The sequence below is a fragment of the Mandrillus leucophaeus genome, unplaced genomic scaffold (assembly GCF_000951045.1).
Source record: "Mandrillus leucophaeus isolate KB7577 unplaced genomic scaffold, Mleu.le_1.0 Scaffold75, whole genome shotgun sequence".
NCBI classification, from domain to species: Eukaryota; Metazoa; Chordata; class Mammalia; order Primates; family Cercopithecidae; genus Mandrillus; species Mandrillus leucophaeus.
In genome coordinates, this window is record NW_012108141.1 from 4,129,565 (window position 1) to 4,153,854 (window position 24,290).

At 36.1% G+C, this 24,290-nt stretch overlaps 2 pseudogenes; one reads left to right on the forward strand and one right to left on the reverse strand.

Moving 5' to 3' along the window:
• The first annotated feature begins 3,581 nt into the window (after nucleotides 1-3,581).
• LOC105529134 lies at nucleotides 3,582-4,175 on the forward strand (annotated as a pseudogene).
• Nucleotides 4,176-19,074: 14,899 nt separating this feature from the next.
• On the reverse strand, nucleotides 19,075-20,034 carry LOC105529135 (annotated as a pseudogene).
• Nucleotides 20,035-24,290: the final 4,256 nt, after the last annotated feature.

Consider the following 24,290-nt stretch of genomic DNA (forward strand, 5'->3'; position numbering starts at 1 on the left):
TGTACAGATGGGGTCTCACTATGTTGCCCAGGCTGGTCTTGAATTCCTAGGCTCAAGCAACCTGCCCACATCAACCTCCCAAAGTGCTGGAATTACAGGCACACACTCTGGTGCTTGGTTGAATTTTTATTTTTGAATAAAAATATACAATTAGAAATTTATTCTTATCAACAATAGAAGGCATATATGTATATCTTTTTATCCAAGGTATCCAAAAGAACAAAAAGTTTTACTGTATGGTTTTTATCTAAAAAAATGGAAGCATATTAAATTTTGGCAAGTAGAGAAATGATCATAATTAAGAATTTAAAGAAAGAACTCAATGACCCATAATTCCTAAAACAACCCCTTAACATTTTGTTATATTTCTTTTTTCTCCTTCCTATGTGGAGGTCTCCCTCTTCCCTGAAATTGCATGCTTATGTTGGACATAGAGTAGAAGGGGGACATCCTGGCTCTGGAGGTTTTCCACATCTCTGACTCTTCAGTCACTTTCCACTGATAAAAAGCCAACCAAAAAAAAAAAAAAAAATTCGAAGTGTTTGCTAAATGAATAAAAGGCCTAACACTTTCTATATCTCATTATGTGCTATCTAAAACTTTCTTTTTTCTTTTCTTCTTCTTTTTTTTTTTTTAGGGATAGGGTTTTACTCTGTTGCCTAGGCTGGAATGTGGTAGTATGATCACAGTTCACTGCAGCCTCGAACTCCTGGGCTCTAGCAATCATTCCACCTCAGCCTCCTGAGTAGCTGGGACTACAGGAGCATGCCACCATGATTGGCCAATTAATTTTTTTTTTTTTTTGGTAGAGGTAGGGTCTCGCTGTGTTGTCCAGGCTGGTCTAAAATTCCTGGCTTCAGGCAATTCTCCTGCCTTGGCCTCCCAAAGTACTGGGATTGCAGATGTGAGACACTGTACTTGGCCTGTAAAACTTTTTTATTTTTTTATTATACTTTAAGCTTTAGGGTACGTGTGCACAACATGCAGATTTGTTACATACGTATACATGTGCCATGTTGGTGTGCTGCACCCATTAACTCGTCATTTACTTTAGGTGTATCTCTTGATGCTATCCCTTCTCCCTCCCCCAACCCTACGACAGGCCCCAGTGTGTGATGTTGCCCATCCTGTGTCCAAGTGATCTCATTGTTCAATTCCCACCTATGAGGGAGAACATGTGGTGTTTGGTTTTCTGTCCTTGCGATAGTTTGCTCAGAATGATGGTTTCCAGCTTCATCCATGTCCCTGCAAAGGATATGAACTCATCCTTTTTTATGGTTGTATAGTATTCCATGGTGTATGTGTGCCACATTTTCTTAATCCAGTCTATCATTGATGGGCATTTGGGTTGGTTCCAAGTCTTTGCTATTGTGAATAGCACTGCAATAAATATACGTGCGCACGTGTCTTTATAGCAGCATGATTTATAATCCTTTGTGTATATACCCAGTAATGGGATCACTGGGTCAAATGGTATTTCTAGTTCTAGATCCTTGAGGAATCGTCACACTGTCTTCCACAACGGTTGAAGTAGTTTACACTCCTACCAACAGTGTAAAAGTGTTCCTATTTCTCCACATCCTCTCCAGCACCTGTTTTTTCTGACTTTTTAATGATCACCATTCTAACTGGTGTGAGATGGTATCTCATTGTGGTTTTGATTTGCATTTCTCTGATGGCTTGGCCTATAAAACTTTTTAATACTGCTTCCAAAGTTGATTATTGCTTTTTTTTTTTTTTTTTTTTGAGACGGAGTCTTGCTCTGTCGCCCAGGCTGGAGTGCAGTGACGTGATCTCCACTCACTGCAAGCTCCTCTTCCCGGGTTCACACCATTCTTCTGCCTCAGCCTCCCGTGTAGCTGGGCTAGTTTTTTTTAATGTATTTTTAGTAGAGACGGGGTTTCACCGTGTTAGCCAGGATGGTTTCGATCTCCTGACCTCTTGATCCGCCCGTCTCGGCCTCCCAAAGTGCTGGGATTACAGGCGTGAGCCACCGCGCCCGGCCGTTGATTATTGCTTTAATGAAAATTATTTTATTCAAAATTCTAAGTTAAAGACAACAACCTGGTGTTTCCCAAAGGGCAATCAATACCTGTATTCAGAAAACTCTGAGGAGTTGTACCACTCATGGTACAAGGAATTAATTTAGCTTATAAGTAAATCACATTTTAAATTAATAATCAAGTATATATTTAATGCATTGTAGGATAAGATAACTAACATAAAGACCATGATTTCATGAAATTGTTTCCTAAGATGACATTACAATAGGTAATTACATTTATTTTTAAAACCCATTAAAAATATTAAGTTGATAAATTATATAAACTGTCAAACTATTTTCCAGAGTGGCTATGTCATTTATATTCCCTCCAGCAAAGCATGAATGTTCCAGATTCTCCACATCCTTGTTGACACTTGGAGCTGTGTGTTCTTTTAGCTATTTTAGTAGGTGTGTAGTAGTCATATATGTTTTAATTGAGAAAATGAGTTATTTTGCTGAGAAAGCATATGGGGAAAAATGATAGTAGTTTTCAAACATGTGCCATTTAAAGGATAGAGTATATGTATACAATGAAGCTTCGGAAGTAGAGCTAGGCAGGACTAACATAGACTTTATAAGGAAGCAAATTCTGGCACAAAGTAAGGCAAAACTTAAATGCATGGACTCTTTTGCATAATAGTAGTGAATATATTTATATCCAGCTGTATCAGTGTTCGTCAACTACAGTCAACAGAAATTGACCAACTTAATGAAAGTCATGTATTTTAAGGATATAGAGTGGGTCACAGAATCAAAGGAAAAGCCACGCAACTGGCACTTGGAAAGGATAGGAAGCAACAGGGCAGCGTAAGAGATCTATGTCACAGAAACCAATGAACAGCCTCCTCAGAGAGCTACTGTCAAGGTGAATTAGTTCCGTTTTCTGACCTTGAGTCACTCAAGATTTAAATTCTAAGGGGAGAGAATCTGCTTGGCCTAGTTTAGTTTACATGCCCACTTCTTGGTCAGAAGAAGGCAGAATTGATAATCTCACCAAAGCGCATGTGGTAGGGTAGAAGAAATTCCCCAAAGAAATATTGAAGTGACTTTACCAAAAAAATGGGCTACTGGGTGCTGGGCAGGCAAAATAAACAGATGCCACTACACTAGGTCACTACTTTTGATGGGTATTTAGGAGGAATTAGTAGCAGTGATAGGAGGAGGCACCAAAACTCTCTTAAGACCCATTAATTACTTGAATTTTTATTAAATGTCTACTCCTACAGTTCTATGAAATCAATAACTACATTGTATTGAATTCAAAATACTAACTTCATTACCCTGAAAGTGTTTTTACATACATAGCAAATATTCTTTGCAAAAAAATTACTAATTGGTTTTTTAGAGGGGAGAGATGGCAATTTCATTTTATTAAATATAAATACAAACACATATATAATTACATATGAACAGATTTCTATGGTAAAAATATTCAATTGATTGCAGTACACTGAGCTCCATAGAGAGAGTGCTGGGGCAAGTGAGAGCCATATGGGCACTGGGCAACTCTGTGCCTTGTTGAAGAAAGATAACTAACATGGGCAAAGTAGATCCTAAGAAGCCAAGAGGCAAAATGTCATCATATGTGTTCTTTGTGCCAACTTGTCAGGAGGAGCACAAGAAGGAGCACCCAGAAGCCTCAGTCAGCTCCTCAGAGTTTTCTGAGAAGTGCTCAGAGAGGTGAAAGACTACTTCTGCTAAAGCAAAAGGAAAATTGGAAGACATGACAAAGGTGGGTAAAGCCCATTATGAAAGAGAAATGAAAACTTACATCTCTCCTAAAGGGGAGACAAAAAAGTTCAAGGATCCCAATACACCCAAGAGGACTTCTTCAGCGTTTTTCTTGTTCTGTTCTGAGTATCACCCAAAAATCAAAGGAGAACATCCTGGCCTAAACATTGGTGATGTTGCCAAGATGCTGGGAGAGATGTGGAATGGCACTGCTGCAGATGACTAGCAGCCCTATAAAAAGAATGCTGCGAAGCTCAAGGAAAAATGTGAAAAGGATACTGCTGCATACCAAGCTAAAGGAAAGCCAGATGCAGCCAAAAGGGAGCTGTCAAGGCTGAAAAAAGCAGGAAAAGGAGAAAGAGGAGGACAAGAAGATGAGGAAGAAGATGATGATGAATAAGTTAATGCTAGCACAGGTTTGTTTTTCTTGTCTATAAAGCATTTAACCTCCCTGTGCACAATTCACTCCTTTTAAAGAAAAAAATTGAAATGTAAGTTTGCGTAAGATTTGTTTTTAAACTGTACAGTGTCTTTTTTTGTACAGTTAACACACTACTAAATGTGTCTTTAGATAGCCCTGTTCTGGTGGTAATTTCAGTAGGAACTAACCTTGCTTCGTACAGTATGGGGGTATAGCTTGATGAACTTTCCCAAAATAAACGTGTACCTAGCACACAGATCAAGAAAGAGGATAATTTCAGCACCCTAGAAACCGCTTAGAAAGCACTCTCACTCAAGGTAATCACTATTATGACTTCCATGGCCATATATTTGTTTTGCCTGATTTTGAAAATTACCTTAAATTGAATAATTATCATATGTGATTTTGGGGGAGGTCTGGGTTCATTCATTCAACATTATATTTATGACATTCATCCAGTATGTATTTGTAGTTTGTTCATTCTCATTGTTATATAATATTCCATTGCTTAAATGTATCACAAATATCCATTCTACTGTTGATGGACATGTGGAGTTTTACAGTTTGGGGTATTACAAATAATATTGTTATGAACATTTTTGTACATTTCTTCTGGTGAAGTTTTAGGGCTATTACAATAACCCTACTTATTAACAGAAATGCTTATATATACACATATATGTATGTATGAGGTTGGTACAAAAGTAATTGCTGTTTTTGCCGTTAAAAACAGCAATTACTTTTGCATCAAGTTTATGCACACATATTTATATCTTGTTCACTTTTGGTGAGCATATATATATACAAGGGGGATGATTATATATATAAATAAGATGAACATATATACATGAGGAAGATGAGTACATATATAGTTTGGCGAACATATATATATATTCACCAAAAGAAGTGCACAAGATATATACATAAACATTCCTGTTGTATATATACCTAAGCATGAACTTGCGGGATGGTAACATGCTCCATTACAATGCTCAACACTTTTCCTAAGTAGTTGTACCAATATACATTGCCGAAAGTGTGGAAGATTTTCAGCTGCTCCATATTCTTGCCAATACTTGGTTCATTATTTTTTTCACTTTAATCATTTTGCTAAATGTGACATTGTCCAGTAATTTTTGAGGAATTTAAAAATCCTGTGAGAGGAGGAGACAGAAGTTGGAATATCACTCTACATTGATTAAAGTTGTAATATGGTGATCTAGAGTTTTATGAGATTCATAAAATAACTTCTTAAAAATAAAAAGACTTAGAGATGAAAGAAATCTGTTACTTTCTGACTCCCAACAAGTTACTGTCTTCCCGGGGGAGGAATTAATTCCGTTTGCATTATCCAATGTAATGAAGAATCCCGTCAGGTTGGTTAGGATACTCAGCTGATTTTTACCCTACCTCCTCTTTATATTTAAATCCCAGTATTTGGTAAAGTCCAGTCTATAAGGTTTTAATATGTTATTTCTGACACATTATGCAATTTAAATACTACTGCTCTTAGCTAGAATACAGTCTGCAAATTTATGGCACAGATTCTTACCATTCCCCATCTCCATCAGGCACATGACAGACGATGTGAATCACAGAAGCCTTTCCCACTGATTTCTATGAGGTCTCAGGGTTGTTTTTTCCTCAGTATAATGCTCCACACAATCACACTGTTGGTCAGAAGTGTCATGGAAGATTCAAACACTTTTGCCTCCTGTACCTTAAGGTACAAGGTAATTTGCTGAATCTTACAATCTTCCCAAGTTATTGTTGGTTGTCCCTGTATGAGACTGATTGAAATTTGGGAGGCCAAGGCGGGCGGATCACCTGAGGTCAGGAGTTCAAGAACAGCCTGATCAACATGGAGAAACCCCATCTCTACTGAAAATACAAAATTAGCCAGACATGATGGCACATGCCTGTAATCACAGCTACTTGGGAGGCGGAGGCAGAATTGCTTGAACCTGGGAGGCAGAGGTTGCAGTGAGCCGAGATCACACCATTTTACTCCAGCCTGGGCAACAAGAGTGAAACTCCATCTCAAAAAAAAAAAAAAAAAAAAAAGAAAGAAAGCTATAATTTAAATCTATTATGTTGTCATACTAACTGAGGAGCTGGTTTACTTTTAGTTTAAGTTTAATTCTGTTTAGTTTTAAAATTTTCCTCTTCCTTTATATTTTAATTTTTTAATCTTTAATTTTCATTTGGACTAGGGAAAATTCTGAGAAGATTGCTGTAGCTTCATAGGTCAAAGTAATTTAGGGGAAGTGGGTGACAAAGGAGGAAAGATGATACAAATGGATTAAGCATAACCAGGCCAGGTGCAGTGGCTCACGCCTGTAATCCCAGCACTTTGGGAGGCCAAGGCAGGCAGATCACTTGAGGTCAGGAGTTCGAGACCAGCCTGGCCAACATGGTGAAACCCCATCTTTACTAAAAATACAAAAAATAATTGGGCATGGTGGCAGGCATCTGTAATCCCAGCTACTCTGGAGGCTGAGGCAGGAGAATTGTTTGAACACAGAAGGTGGAGGTTGCAGTGAGCCAAGATCATGCTGTTACACTCCAGCCTGGGCGACACGGCGAGACTGTGTTTCCAAAAAAAAAAAAAAAAATAGCATGAATCCTGACAATGTAGGGGCTGGCTGGAGAGTGTGTAGCTTTAGAGGTCTATAAGGTTCTGGAATGTGTTGGTTATGGTATGATATAGATTGATAATAGCATGTTGCTTGAAATTCATATTAAAAAATATGGCAGTGAATTAAAGATAGGGGTTTTCAAAGAATAAAGTTAAACAATGAGTTACTTCTTTAAAAATGTTTGACCATGCTAAGAAAACAAAGATGATGATTAAAATCTAAGGCAAAAGATAATTAAAACCTGAGGGAGAAACAGAAAGGAAGAATGGATAGATAAGAGTTTGGCAGTAGTGGATGAAACCAGAGATCTAAGGAAAAGGAAGCCAGGAGACAAGTTTTAGCATTAGTAGTTTATGCTGAACATCATACACCTAACTCCAAGCCTTACAAGGTGTGTAAGGCATTCACTTGCCTCTGTGAGCCTCACTTGAGCATTCACTTGCCTCTGTGAACCTCAATCTTTTTGACTATAAAATGATCATAAGAAAGGTCACCTTTGGCTCACTGTGTTTTAAGGACTACATCAGGTAATGTAAATGAGATAGCTTTATATTAATTAAATGAATGTAGTATCATAAATACTATGGCAATTATAAGAGCCTCAACACATAATTAGCTCAAATTAGATTTTAAAAAATATTCTGGCTTCTACTTCTGTCTGTAATGGAGTAACTTATACCGAACTTGTCCTTTACCTGTGAACAAGTAGAAAACTGGACAATGTATGTGAAACAACTATTTTCTGATATTGGAAAACATGCAGTGCAGGAGTGCAGTCTCAATGAATAGAAACAAATGAGGTGATTTCCACAAAAGCCCTAGTATTCTGCCTGGAGTCTCTTTCCAGAACAGCATAGGAATCAGAAACCAAGGAAAGCATGGCAGTCTCTTTATGGAAGAGACTGAGAGCAGACTTTGGGAAAGCTGTAGCAGCTTCAGTTTATGGGGCACAGCTCCAGGGTTGTAGGAGCCATTCAGAGAAGCTCTAGGAATCTGCACAGGGGTTTCATTGAGTGTTTTGCTGTATACTAAGGTGCATGCACATACCATGAAATGCCACAAGGCCAGACAAATGGCAATTACTGGAGGATGGTAAATTGAACAATTCCTACAGCTTAAATGTAGCTGAGAGACATTTGAGTTTCAATCACCAGTCACAGGACCTCACTGAAAATCCTGGGAATCCAGTATGTACCCCAGGGTTGTGCCTTAAAATAAGCTTAACAAGTTGTAGAGTAAAACTCCATAGAATACTACTAACAAAGTTCAAAAACAACCCCAAAAGGATCAAGATGATTGGCAAAAAACTTACCTGCTAGCCAAATTCACCTATCTAAGTGAAGGAAACAAAATTAAAAAATCTTAAGAATGTAGTGTTTATGGTGTATGGCATCTAGTACAAGTAAGACATGCGAAGAAGCAGGAAAATGCAAATAAGAAAATCCATCAGCAGAAAGTGAGTCAAATGACAGAGATGAATGAAATAGATGCATCAGAACAATTTTAAATGTGTCCAAATATTTAAAGGAAAACTTGAGCATAATGAGGACAGAAATCGATGGTATTAAAAACAAACAAGGAAACTTCTAGAGCTGAAAGATGTCATATCTGCATGAAAATTCACCTGATAAAATTATCAGCTGATTAGGTATGGCAGATGAAAAGAAGAGCAAACTTGAAGATACTGTAATAGAAACTATCCAAACTGAGTTACAGAAAGAAAATAAGAAGAAGAAGAACACATCCTCAGTAACCTGAGGAACATTCCAAGTGATCCAACATATGTGTAATTGGAGTTCCTGAAAAGATCAGAGGAGAGGAGCTGGAATATGCATTTGAAGGAATAATGACTTATATTTTTCAAATAAGATGAAAACTGATTCCTAAATCAAAGAAACTCAACAGACTCCAAGCAGAATAACTGAAAGGAAATGCATTCTAAGGCACATCATATTGAAATTATTGAGAACCAGTGACAAAGTGAAATTCTTAAAAGCAGCCAGAGAAAACAAACATTAAATACAAGGGTACCAAGATAAGAATTTATAGTGATTTTGTGTTAGATATAATGCAAGCCACGATGCAAGAACTTTGTGTTTGAAATAATGCAAGCCTAAGTCTAAAGAAAGCAATAGGATGAAAACTTTAACGTGCTTTTACAAAAGCTAATTTAGGATTCTTTGTTGAGTGAAAATCTCCTTTAAAAATGAGAGCAAAATAAAGCCTTTTGAACAAAAGAAAATACAGACTATAAGTTAAGCAGACCTGAAGTACAAGAAATGTTAAAGTTACTCTAGAAGGGAAAAATTATACCAGGTACAAACTCATTTCTATGCACATGAATGAAGAGTGCCAGAAATGGTAATATGTGGGAAAACACAAAATGTGTTTTTCTCATTTTTACCATTTCTAAAAAAACCAACCAAACAAACAAAAAACAAAAACAACAACAACAAAAAACCTTTGAAGAGCAAATGTACTAACAGTGTATGGTGGGGTTTATAAGAGTTTGAATTATAATGTATGACAACAGCAGGACAAAGAATGGCAGGGTATATGTTTATGGCTTGGTTCAGGTGAGTGCAATTTTCTGCATTCATCTAGTGTTTTTAGTGGACAAAATCACGCATAAACAAGATTAACATTCAGGCTGTGTTAAAATTGTTACCTATCATGTTGTAACAAATTTGCATTCTCAAAAACAAGTTTTATAGTAGAACTGACTATATAGTTCAGAGTAAGGCAAAAGTTTATGTCCATGTGAACCATGAAATCAAGATGCAGAACATTTCCATCACCCCGAGAAGTTCACTTGTGTACTTTGCAGTGATTCTTGCCCTCAGCCTAAGGCAACAATAGGTTTTCTTCCCGTTACTGTGCTTCCTCCTGCTCTATAATTTCATACAAATGGATCATATATAGTGTAATGCATATGTTTTATGTCTGGCTTCTTTTGTTTAGAGTAATGTTTTTGAAATTCATCTATGTTTTTGATTGTTTCAATAGGTCATTTGTTCTTTATTGCTGAGAAATATTTCATTGTATGGATATACCAAACATATTTATCCATTCACCTGTTGATGGGTATTTGTGTTATTTCCAGCTTTCAGCTATTATAAATAAAATTTCTGTGAACATGTACTAACCTTTTTGTGGACATTTGCTTTCATTTTTCTTAAATATGAGTGGAACCACTGGGTAGGTATATGTTCAATTTCATAAGAAACAACCAAATAGGGTTCAAAAGTGGTCATACCATTTTATACTCCTACCGACAACATATAAAAGTTGAAATTGCTCCAGATCTTCAGGAACAGTTGGAATTTTTCATCTTTTTTATTTTAGCTATTCTGGTGGGTATATAGTGGTATATTATTGTGGTTTTAATTTGCATTTCCCTGATGACTAATGATGTTGAACATTTTTTTCAGGCATAATAGCTATTCTTTTATCTCCTTTTGTAAAGTGTCTATTCAAATCCTTCTCCCTTATTAAAAACTGGGTTTTCCTAACGCAGGAACAGATGGCCAAATACCACATGTTCTCACTTATAGTGGGAGTGAACAATGAGAACACATGGACACAGAAAGGGAAACAACACTCACTTGGGGCCTGTCTAGGCGTGGGGGGCAAGAGGGAGGGATGGTATCAGGAAAAATAGTTAATATATGCTGGGTTTAATTCTTAGGTGATGGGTTGATAGGTGGAGCAAACCTCCATGACACACAAAGCTTCTCGTCCCGCACATGTACCCTGGAACTTAAAAATAAAATTAAAAAAAGAATGACTTAAAAATAAAAATCCATTTAGAGAATATTATAAACATCTCTCTGCAAATAAACTAGAAAATCTAGAAGAAATGGATAAATTCCTGGACACACACACCCTCCCAAGACTAAACCAGGAAGAAGTTGAACCCCTGAATAGTCCAATAACAGGTTCTGAAATTGAGGCAGTAATTAGTAGCCTACCAACCAAAAAAAAGCCCAGGACCAGACGGATTCACAGCCGAATTCTACCAGAGGTACAAAGAGGAGCTAGTACCATGTCTTCTGAAACTATTTCAAAGAATAGAAAAAGAGGGACTCCTCCCTAGCTCATTTGATGAAGGCAGCATCATCCTGATACCAAAACCTGGCAGAGACACAACAACAACAAAGAAGAAAATTTCAGGCCAATATCCCTGATGAACATTGATGCGAAAATCCTCAATAAAGTGCTGGCAAACTGAATCCAGCAGCACATCAAAAAGCTTATCCACCACAATCAAGCCAGCTCCATCCCTGGGATGCAGGGCTGGTTCAATGTATGCAAATCAATAAACATAATCCATCACATAAACAAAACCAATGACAAAAACCACATGATTATCTCATAGATGCAGAAAAGGTCTTTGATAAAATTCAACACCACTTCATGCTAAAAACTCTCAATAAACTAGGAATTGATCTTAAAATAATATCTTAAAATAATAGTATCTTAATATAATATTATCTTAATATTATATCTTAAATAATATTATATCTTAAAATAATAGTATCTTAAAATAATAAGAGCTATTTATGACAAACCCACAGCCAATATCATACTGAATGGGAAAAAGCTGGAAACATTCCCTTTGAAAACCGGCAAAAGACAAGGATGCCCCTTCTCACCACTCCTATTCAATATAATATTGTAAGTTCCGGCCAGGTCCATCAGGCAAGAGAAAGAAATAAAAGGTATTCAAATAGAAAGAGAGGAAGTCAAATTGTCTCTGTTTGCAGACGACCATGATTGTATATTTAGAAAACCCCATTGTCTCAGCCCAAAATCTCCTTAAGCTGATAAGCAACTTCAGCAAAGTCTCAGCATATAAAATCAAAGTGCAAAAATCACAAGCATTCCTATACATCAATAGTAGACAAACAGAGAGCCAAATCATGAGTGAACTCCCATTCACAATTGCTACAAAGAGAATAAAATACCTAGGAATACAACTTACAAGGGATGTGAAGGACCTCTTCAAGGAAAACTACAAACCACTGCTCAAGGATGTAACAGAGGATACAAACAAATGGAAAAAATTCCATGCTCATGGATAAGAAGAATCAATATCATAAAGGTAATTCACAGATTCAATGCTATCCCCATCAAACTACCACTGACTTTCTTCACTGGATTAGAAAAAAACTACTTTAAATTTCATATGGAACTAAAAAAGAGACTGCATAGTCCAGACAATCCTAAGCAAAAAGAACAAAGCTGGAGACATCATGCTACCTGACTCCAAACTGTACTACAAGGCTACAGTAATCAAAACAGCATGGTACTGGTACCCAAACAGATATATAGATCAATGGAACAGAAGAGAGGCTGCAGAAATAATGCCACACATCTGCAACCATATAATCTTTGACAAACCTGACATACACAAGCAATGGGGAAAGGATTCCTTATTTAATAAATGGTGTTGGGAAAACTGGCTAGCCATATGCAGAAAACTGAAACTGGACCCCTTCCTTACACCTTATACGAAAATTAACTCAAGATGGATTAAAGGCTTAAATGTAAGACTTAAAATTATAAAAACCTTAGAAGAAAACCTAGGCAATACCATTCAGGACATAGGCATGGGCAGAGATATCATGACTAAAACATCAAAAGCAATGGCAACAAAAGCCGAAATTGACAGAAGAGATGTAATTAAACAAAGAGCTTCTGCACAACAAAAGAAACGATTGTCAGAGTGAACAGGCAACCTACAGAATGGGAGAACGTTTTTGCAATCTATCCATCTGACAAAGGACTAATATCCAGAATCTACAAGAAACCTAAACAAATGTACAAGAAAAACAAACCATCAAAAAGTGGGTGAAGGATATGAACAGACACGTCCCAAAACAAGACATTTATGTGGCCAACAAACAGATGAAAAAAAGCTCATCGTCACGGGTCATTAGAGAAATGCAAATCAAAACTACAATGAGATATTATCTCATGTTAAATTAGGGAAGCATTTTAAGTGGGACAATGGTATTAAGGTTATATGGAATCACATTCTTAGGAGATGCATGGTTAAGTAGTGTCATGTCTATAACTTTCTTTGAAATGGTTCATATAAAGCAAATATGGCAAAATATTAAAAAAGGAAGAAATTTAACCAAGGAGGTAAAAGATCTGTATACTGAAAACTATAAAACATTCATGAAAGAAACTGAAGACGCAAATAAATGGAAAAATATCCCCTGTTCATGGATTATAAGAGTTAATATGGCTTTTCACTTTCTTGATGGTGTCTTTGAAACACAAAAGTTTTTACTTTAGATGATGTCTGTTTTATCTATTTTTTTCTTTTGTTGCCTGTGTTTTCAGTGTCTTATCCAAGAAACTCTTACTTACTCCAAAGTAATGAAAATTAAAGCCTATGTTTTCTTCTAAGTGTGTTATAGTTTTGGCACTTACATTTAGATATTTGATCTAATTTTAGTTAATTATTTATATTATGTGGGGTCCAACTTCATTCTTTTGTATGTGGATATCCAGTTGTCCTTGCACTATTTGTTGAAAACAACATATAATGGTGGAAACCTCCATTGAATTGTCTTAGCAATTTTGTTTTTGTTTGTTTTTGAATCCCTATTTGTAACAGACTTAGCAACTTTGTTGAAAATCAAGTGACTGTAAATGTGAGGGTTTTTACCAAACTGTCCTGATTACTGTTGTTTTATAGTAAGTTTTGAAATCAGAAAGTGTGATTCCTCTTTGTTCATCTTAAGATTGTTTTGGCTATTTTTTGTCTTTTACATTTCCATGCGAATTGTAGAATTAGTTTATCAACATCTGCAAAGAGCCAGCTGGGGTTTTAATAGGAATTGAATTGGATTTTTAGGTCAATTTGTGGAGAATTGCCATCTTAGCAATATTAAGTCTTTCTATTCATGAGCATGGATGGTTTTCCATTGACTTAGGTCTTCTCTACTTTCTTCAATGATGTGTAATAGTTTTCAGTATACAAGTCTTGTACTTTTGTTAGGTTTATCCATAAATAGTTTCTTTTTTTGATGATGTTATAAATAAAATTGTTTTCTCAACTTCATTTTTGGGTTGTTCATTGGTAGTGTGTAGGATTAGAGTTGATTTTGTTTATTGAGCTTATATCCAGCAACCTCGTTGAACTTATTACCTTAAATAGTTTTTTTTGTGTGTGGATATCATAAGATTTTCTGTATGCAAGATCATGTCATCTGTGATTAGACATAGTTTTACGTCTTCCTTGGCAAACTGGATGCTTTTTATTTCATTTTCTTTCTTAATTTCCCTGGCCAGAACATCCAGAACAATACTGAATAGAAGTACCAAGTGGTAACATTCTCATTTTGTTTCTGGTCTTGTAAGTAAAGTATTCACATTTTTTTACCATTAAGTATGATGTTAGTTGGGTGTTTTTGTAGATACTTTTTATAAAAGTGTTGAGGAACTGTCCTTGTATTCTTAGTTTGTTAAGTGTTTTTTGTCATGAAGTGGTAAAAAAACTTTGCTTTTTCTAGTGTCTTAAGGTGGGAGGTTAGGTTATTGATTTGATGTATTTTTTCTTTCTTAATGTAGGCATTTAAAACCATAAGTTTTTCTTCAAGCACTGCTTTATCTGCATCCCATAAGGTTTGGTAGGTTGTATATTCATTTCCATTAATCTCAAAGTATTTTCCAATGTTCCTTGTACTTTCTTATTTGACACACTATTTATTAATATTAGTGTGCTAATTAATTTCTGCATATTTGTTAACTTCCTAAATTTACTTGTTATTGATTTATAATTTCATTCAATTGTGGTAGGTGGAGAATATACTTTGTATAATTTTAATCCTTTTGAATTGGTTGAGGCTTGTGCTATAGTCTAGCTTATGGTCCATCCAAAAGAATGTTCTCTATGCACTTGAGAAGAATAGGTATTCTGCTGTTGTTGAGTAGAGTGTTCTACAGATGTTTGTTAGAGTTGGTTTACAGTTGTTCAAGTATGCTACCATTTTATTAGGTAATATTAGGCAATATCTTTGTGTGTGTGTGTGTGTGTGTGTGTATGTGTGAATGGCATAGTATCTGACTATTGGTTTTCTAAACCCATTTTCTCCCAGGTCTTTTTTTTCCTAATTGTGGGGATTTGAATAGCACTGTAAGTTCTAGAAATACTAGCTAAGTTATAGAAGAGCTGGCTGTATGTATGAAGTGAATACATTTTATTTTAGGTAAATTATACCTCAATAAAGTTGATTTAAAAATAAATTTATAATTCTGGGGAAAAGTTAAGGCTATAAGCTACCTTTCCTTAGGATAACAAATTAATTTATAAGCAGAAAGCTTTTGAAGGCTTATCACTTTAAAATGATTAAAAGAAAATCCGTCACACTTTTTTCTAAACAGTATTTAAATTCATTTTTTTCTATCTCCAGTAGTCTTGTTATATAAATTTATTTTTTTCTTCTTAAATTCTTCAACAAAATGCATCTGCCTTTATTGTTATTTTTTAAAGTTTAAAAAAGTTATCAATTGGCAATACCTGACCTTAAAATTCTAGCTGTCAACCATCTCAGGCTAGAAAAGCATATTTACCAACAGTTGTTCCTTAATTTAAAATACAATGTTCTCATTCTTTGTGTTCATTTAAAAAGAAACGGTTGATTTCAACTCTTGCTCTTCTCCTGATACTGCCTTGCAAGGTAAAAACCAATTTTGGATAGATTAAAAGCCTAAATTAACCATTAAAAGCAGGTAGACTTGTCAAGTCATCTTAATGGATTCATTGAGAATTCAAAGAAATAATAAATCATAGCCTTCATTATGTGTCTTTAGCTTGGAAGAAATCTTTTTTCAATGAGAAAGCTAATCATTTAACAAATATACATTCCCATGGGAAGATAATGTTTAGGTATACCGTAGTTTTAACCCTCAACATCCTAAAGAAGAAAATTTAACACAATAAAACCCTTTCACTGCCTACTAAAAGTAAAGCACAGTATAAACCTGACTTAACTACAGTAGATAATTTTGAAGGTATGTTTTGAAATTGATGGCCCAATTTTAATATTAAGTATAATAATAATAAATTAATTTAAAAAAATAAAAAAAATAAAAAAAAATACTAAATAGAACCTCGGAGGTAATTATAACCAGTACTAGAAAATAAACAACTCTCTTTTCATATTAAAAAAAAAAAAAAAAAAAAGATCAGCAAACACCATTAAACGTCTAGCCGTGAGAACTAAAATAACAAGGGTAAGTGATTAATGCTGTGATTGTTTTTCTAATTTTTTATTTTAATAGATCTGTCTTGGATGGTTAATTCTAGATGATATTGTTAAGTTTCTCCTAATTTGGTAGAAATACTGATATGAAATAGTTGGAAATACTGATATGTATAAAAACAAATGAACACTCTAAAAAAACACATCTTATCAAAAGAGTGAAAAGTTTTTTGGGTAAATTTTAGCTTAAACATTTAGTCTACATGTAAGTTAAGGAAACTTTATCCTGTTGTTCTTGCCTCAGAGGTTCTTCTTCCTGTCTTCTTTCTTCATTCCTTTCTTCTTTCTTCCTTCCTTTCTTATTACAATTTATTTGTGTGCATTTATTTTTGTGTTTATTTGTTTAATGTCTATATCCCATGTTTGACTCTTATGTATACATTTTTTTTACCACTGTATATCCAGCATTTGTACCATGCCTGGCACATAGTATGCTCTATGGCACATACCATCAAAATTTTGTTGAATGGCCAAATTGATAAAATGTCAAGAGATCTGCTTTGAAATCCAGTCTTAAATTCTTTCTGAATTAGTAAATAACTTGAGCGAGTCACTCTCTACTTTGTTTGTCTTCACTGGTTTAGCGAATAATAATAATACCTTACATATAATATATTACATATTTATAATACTCATTTTTATAGCATTCACTGAGTGATTACTATGTGCCAGGTACTCTTCTAGGTTTTAGGGGCACAGCAGTGAACCAAAAAAGACAAAAATATCTGCCTTCATGGAGCTTACATTCTAGTAAAATCTGTTGTTTGCTTTTGGTGTTGACAATGACCCTGTGAAGTGGGTAGAGCTACTAATTCTACTGATTTACCAATGTGGAAGTAGAGGCTATGTAAAATTAAGTATCTAGTAAAGATAATCAGCTAGTGAGTTTGAGAAGCAGGTATTCGTTGTCCAGTGCTTTTCCCATTATGTCACCCTTTCTCCCCTAACTCCTCATCTAGCATGTGGAAATTTTCGGAGGAAAAGTAAGATCCAATTTATTTAACCTCTTCTGTAAAATTGACTGTGTAAGTACAAACTGATAACATGACTCAGGTTCTAAAGTGGCTTTAAAAACTGTGGCATTTCAAGATACCTTCAATCTGAAGAAAACTTAAAATTTTAGTCTGAATCCTTTTGTTTATTAGATATGGCCCTTTACTATTTTGTAACACCTGCCTCTTATACCTAGTCTCTTGACTGTGAGAGTTGGGGCTTCCTTTTGTTAAATGTTCTAGTACTCTACATTAGCATAGAAATCTAGACATTGCCCATAGCGGATAACGTATTAGCTGCTAAGCAAGGGAAATTATTATGCCATCTACTGCCTCTTATAAGGTGTGTTATCACCCAACTCACTTTTTGAATCAACACACCAAAGACACCATAAGTAATGTAAATTATGGTAGCTTGTATATTTTTCAACTGAATAAGCAGTTTATAAGAAACAAAAAGCCCAGCTAACTTTGTGCCTCTCCTAAATTTTAATAGATGCCATGGAAAAAGTATTTTTGTCCTTCAAACTTTATTTCCATGAGATAATATTTTATTAGACCATTAGATACCCCATATTCAAACTTAAAACAAGAATTAGTTATTGTTATGAACTTACAATAGTTCTTTGGCATTCTTAGTAAGTTACTCAGAGAAAATCAGGTATTTATTTTAATCCAATCATTTAAAATTCTAGAAAGCACTGAAATGCCCCAAAGTATGCTTAAACTTGCATAGAGGAAACTAGACATGGAAAATATATCTATTTGACAGAAATGACATGTAATTTCTTTATAAATCTGCCCTAAAGGCCATATATTTAATTAAATTAAAGGCCATAAATTTAATAAAATCATATATTCTATTTGATTTTTGTCCCACTGATGAACTGGATTACCAAAGAAAAAACACTTCACAAAGTGTGTTCCTTGAGTGTATTTCCTAAGAAATTAACCAGCATTATTGGAGGAGAAGAAGATTTCTGTAGTTATATATGATTTTTAAAATGCCTGGTTAAAGAGGTCTCTTTGCTATAGGGACTTCTCAGAACTGTAGCTATGTGAATATGTTAGTGTGTGTTGTAACCTCTAGTGGGCAATATTCTTCCCAGTCACAGAAAGATTTCTTCTTAGGAATATCTTGTGAGACTAGTGTTCTGGAAAACACAATATGGAAAACACTACCTTAGAGTAAGTGTTGGTATTTGCTTAATAGCTATGAAGTCTATATGTTTATTATGGTTGTTCTTCAGTCCTCTTGCCACTACAGCCTACTCTCTCTGGGTACTCTCAATTGTACTCAAGGCTTTAAATGCCACTTGCAGTCTGATGATGTCTGTATGTGTAAATTCACCAACTCTGTCTCCTGAACTTTAGATACATATGCATACCTGCCTATCCAATTTTTCAAACTGAGTATTGAGGACTTCAAACTCAATTATCCAAAACTGAGCTCAATAGCTTCCTCTCAAACCCGCTCCGCCTGCTATTTTCTTGTTTTATTATTGGAGATCACTGATATCCACTCAATTGCCCAAGTCAGACACCTGGGAGCCATCCTTAACTCTTTTTACTCACTCTGTCTTCTCATACAACCATCAACATAAACTAACTATCCTCATTCTTTTTTTTTTTCTCTTAAAAGACATTTATTCAGTGTCACAATCAGACTATTACATTTAGCAATCAACAGCATGGATGCAAAAAAAAAATCTACATTAAAACCCTTTGCTGAAATGCTTTACACTTTCCACAGAACAGAAACTAAAATAACCCGTTATACAATTAGTCACAAATACAATCCCCGAGTTTTTTGCCCATACACATGAGTATTTGTCTAAAACATGTCTTCTTTGTAGCAGCTAGGCCCTGCCACCACTGTGCTTGGCTAAGTTCACAAATCTGTTGTAACCTGTAGCTTCCCTGTCACTTCTCTGACTCTGCTCTCCTGTTAAGCCTTGTTTCCCAATTAAAATCTTCTGCCACTGCCATAGCTACTACTGTTACTGGAACCACCATAGCCATCTTGGTTTCCTGGTTGGGCAAAGTATTGGCCTCCACCACCATAGGGGCCAGAGCTTCTGCCTCCAAAGTTTCCTCCCTTCTTGGGTCAAAAATTTGAAGACTGATTGTTGTAATTGCCAAAATAATTGTAGCTTCCACCACCTCCAAAATTGCTTCCATCATTACCAAATCCATTATAGCCATCCACACTGCCACCATATCTACCACTACCATGACTGCCACCAAAGCCACCATGACCACTGAAGTTTCTACCATGACCAAAGTTGTCATTCCCATCAAAACCACCTCCATGACCACCACCAAAGTTTCCAGAACCACTTTGCCTCTTTGACTGGAGAAAGCACTAGCCATCTCTTGCTTTGACAGGGCTTTTCTAGCTTCACAGTTGTGGCCATTCACAGTGTGGTATTTCTGAATGACAGTCTTATCCACGGAGTCATGGTCATCAAAGGTTACAAAGGCAAAGCCCCTTTTCTTGCCACTGCCTTGGTCAGTCATGATTTCAATCACTTCAATTTTCCCATACTGTGCAAAAAATCTCTTATGTGATGTTCTTCACTGTCTTCTTTAATGCCACCAATAAATCTTTTTTTTACAGTTAAGTGGGCACCTGGTCTTTGAGAATCTTCTCTTGAGACAGCTGTCTTTGGTTCCATGACTCTTCTATCCACCTTGTGTGGCCTTGCATCCATGGCTGCATCCACCTCCTCCACAGTGGCATATGTGACAAACCCAGAGCCCCTGAGCACTTGGTGTTTGGATCTCTCATTACTGCACAGTCCGTGAGTGTTCCCCATTGCTCAAAATGGCTCCTCAGGCTCTCATCGGCTGTTTCAAAGCTCAGCCCTCCAATGAAGAGCTTCCTCAGCTGTTCAGGTTCTTCAGGAGACTCTGACTTAGACATAACAGCAGGGTGAAGGAGACTTTAATGATGCTTCTTCGGTGGCATCTATGGGCAGAAAGGCACTATCCTCATTCTTTATAACCCTCAAGTAAGTCCACTTCACTCAAATTGCATTTAACTTAACTAAAGCCTTTATCATCTTACATATATTGCCAAAGTAACCCATCATTCAATAGAAATATGTCAGCCATGTACACAAACCGTGTATGTAATTTGAAATTTTCTAATAGCCACATTAAAAAGCAAACATAAGAGATAAAATTAGTTTAAAAAATATACTTTATTTAACCCAACATATGTAAAATATCATCATTACAACATGTGATCACTGTAAACTTATAGATATATAAATGAATGATATACTTTACATTGTTATGTTTACACTAAGTCTCTGACATCCAATGTGCATTTTCCACTTTAAATAATCTCAATTTGTACCAGCCACATTTGAAGAGCTCAGTAGCCACATGTGGCTGGTGGCTATGATATTGGACAGCAAAGCTCTGACTGGTTTCCCTGCCTGCAAACTCTCCCCTTCTAATTCATTCTCCCCAGCTGCAGCCACTGTGGCATATTTGATTCTATCACTTCACTGTTGAAGGTCCTTGATTGATTTTGCATTGCATAAGCTTTCAAGACCCATGATAATAGCTGTACTTACCTCTTGAACCTCATCTCACTCAACTCCACTTTAAGCTCCATACATACCGATCTCTTTATGGTTGTTACCCAAAGATATCATGCCTTCTCTCCTCTAGGCCTTTGTACATGTTGCCTTCTGCTTAGAATTATCTTCCCCAAATATTTTGCCAAATGAAGTCCTATTTAGGTCTCAGTTCTTCCAGGAAATCCTCCCTCAATGCAAAAGTTTGAATAAGCTGCTACTCCTATGAACTTTCACCGTATCATCTGCTTACCTAATATTAGAATTTATTGCAGTGTGTCTTATTGTATCCTCTGAGGTAAACTCTATTACAATTTATCTCTCCTGCTAGACTGTGAGCTCCATGAAGGTAGGTAGCAAATTGTGGTTCACTTTTTTCTCATAGACCATAGATAGTCCATGGCTGGTGCAGGGACTCAAGAATGTTACTAAAAGATCAAACTTCTCCCACTCAGCCATTCTTAAGTGTCAGTTTGTCACCACATGCTCACAAGAAAGGTCTACTGCAGCTCCAGGTACTAGACTCAAGTGAAAGGCAGGAAGAAGAGGAAAGGGAGCTATGACAGCCATGTCTGTCCTTTTTATGAGGAAATCAAAAGCCTCCCCAGAAACCCCCAGTACACTTCCCTTTAGAGCTCATTGGCTGCTACTGTGTCATTTGGTCACATCTGGCTTCAAGGAGGCTGAACAAGGTAAATACTGACTGCACAGTAGAAAGTGGCATGGAGAAAGGAAATAGGAACACCTAGTGAGCCAGTTAAACATAAATGTTTTGCTCTAAGTACTTCTTTTGAAGTCTTTCTCTCTCCTCAACCCCTAAGATTTGGGGAGTGTTTGTGCTTTGTGTGTTTGAGATATTTAAAGTTATATGACAAGGTTGTAGGTGTATGTTTGAGATATTTGAAGTTATGTTACAAGGCTGTAGGTCTATTCTAAAGCCAGAGCTCAACACTGTAGGGGAAAAGGAAATGTATTTCCTTCCTTTTTACTAAGATTTCAAAGTGAATGAAGTGGGAACTGGAAAAATACACTCCAAATTTTACTTAACAAAATAATACTGAAGCAAGAATTTAGTTTTCTTGGCTGGACCTCCAGTCAGCATGAAGTCAGTGGCTCCATGAGGTAGAGATGAACACTTGAGTCACAGTGCATTAAGTCCTGGCAATTAATGCATAAACAGAGTCACTCACTCTTTGATAAAGCACAATAAGAATCATTCCTTTGAAGGAGCAAAGTGTCAGCTTATATATGAAACTCTCCTACTAGTATAGTGACAGCTGATTCTGCTGGCTAGGTGATCCCAAATTGCTGAGCCTTATTTCTTCAACCAGAGATAGGATCAGAAATGAAGATGAATAAAAATTGATCTCGAATGCAAAATAGTTGATCCAGCCAGAGCAGACTGCTTCTCAGTGGCAGGAGTGCTGTTCTGGCCATGGTTCTGCTTTATAAGGCAGCCTCTCTGGCAGCAAGCATCAAGTAACAGTATGATGCAAAAGCATCTATTGATCCTGCCAGCATCTATTGAACTAACATGATTCATTCTTCAACACTCACTTCCTGATAAATAGAAACAAAGTCAGAATGATCGAGTGCCTTGAAAGGGTCAGTGTTTCTGGCTCTGGAAATACACTCTGCTTTGCTTCCCCATTTATTTCTCATCAGTGGATTTGCTTCAGATGTTATCTAGCAGCAGGGAGACCATTACTGCGTGGACATGTCCTGTTACAGTGACATTCATTCAATTTCCTAAAGTGAAGCATGGGCCTTGGACTGTCTGGATGCCTCTAAAAATATAAGACAAGCAGCTTATGTTTAAATGGTGATTAGACACTTAAAAATTTGGAAAGCTTGAGCTTATGCATGTTTAACGACAGTGTTAGCTAATTTTTCATTCTTTGAGTTAAAAGACTTGGAAGTATCAAAGACCATTAAAATTCCTGGAAATTTTCCAAACATTATTTATACTAGTATATGTTCTTCAATATTGTTTCCTTCCAAACTCTCACCAGAACTGCTATGGAGTTGCAAAACTGATGCTGGACCTCAAATTTCTGCCTCTCTACAGGCCCAGGAGAGAGTACTAGTAAGTAGCAAATGGGGAAAGCCCATCCAGTAGGAGGGGGAAAAAAAAGAGGAGAAAAAGAAAAGTGTCTAAATAATCCCCAAACTCTGTAGTCTATCACTGAATTATCTAGGGTCAACTATTTCCCTTAATTAGCATTTGCAATTGTAAACAGATCTGCTCATCTGAATCTTTCTTTCTTGAACCAGCATCATGTATGACGTGGCATTCTCCAATTATGCAAATAAAGGCGTTGATTTTTAATTGATGTGGAAATTGTTTATAATGAGCTTTTATGAAGAGCAATTATTGCACTGGAAAAAGATCTAAAGAGTAGTTATTCATCTTTACAAATGTTGATTTGGGTGTAAACGCATCTGATCTCTAGGATTCAATAGTGGAGAATGAATTTACGTGTTAGATCCACATTTATGTCATTTTTCCAGATATCAGATTCCTGGTGCATTTGTAGTTTTTGCCTAAACAAATGTTAACTTTAGGCTTGGTTTAGCTTACTTCCTTCTCAATATATTGCAGCTTTTTTTCTTCCCTAAGTGTACTCGAACACATTATCAGAATTTTTGCTTCCATGAGTACACTTCGCCTTCCTCAAGGTCAGAGATCCTGTTTGCATGATCTTTATAAGTCTGTAACACAGCACAGTACCTGGTTCATAGGAGGCATTCAAATAAAAGTTGAAGGAAATGAATTAAGCCTAACTAAATGGTTTGAGACAAATAAAATAATCTGTTTGTCTGCCTTGCCTTATCTGCAAAAGAGGCAAGTATTTTGATTTATATCACAGGTATATTTTGAGAATCAATATACAGTTGTAGGAGAGTAATCATTCAGAGGATGATTGTTGCACAAAAATCAAGAAAAAAAATCACCCTGCGGTTCTCTGCTGTTATGTGTCTACATAAAATCCTACTCTCCTTGATTTGCTGATATTGCAAGTACCTAAGCAATTTGTTGTTCCCACCCATTCCCAATCTAAATAGTATTAATGCTTTGCAGGTCTCTCATTTCCATTGAATAGCTGCTCTTCCGATTTAGTATAATCTCAAAATTTAGTTAGCAATCAGAGCAAAGGTCAATTGGTGGCTCACTGCATGCACTGAGAGAAAGAGTGAAGATGATTACATTTTTGCCTGATGCCCATTGCTCATCTGAAAGAACTCAAGTTCTTAAGAACTGAAGCCAGCAGTGGTGTGAAGCCAGATGTCTTTACCCATCTGCTATTCCTGATAGCTGAAGCTACTTCATCAACATTGATTAAAATGCTCTGGCAGGTGCAGCTCTTTAGAAATTAGTTTAAATTATTAAACCCCTTGCTTATGCAGAGGCTTCTAGAGTCCATCCCAACTTTACATCTTGTCCATGGTCAGGGATCATGAGGGGACTGGACCACGTTGTGACTCTTCTCACTGCCGTCAGGATTTGAAGTTTTATTTAGAGAGTCTTAGGCTGCCTTTAATGTTTTTACCCTCTGACCCAATAATTCTTTCTTTTTTTTTTTTTTTTTTT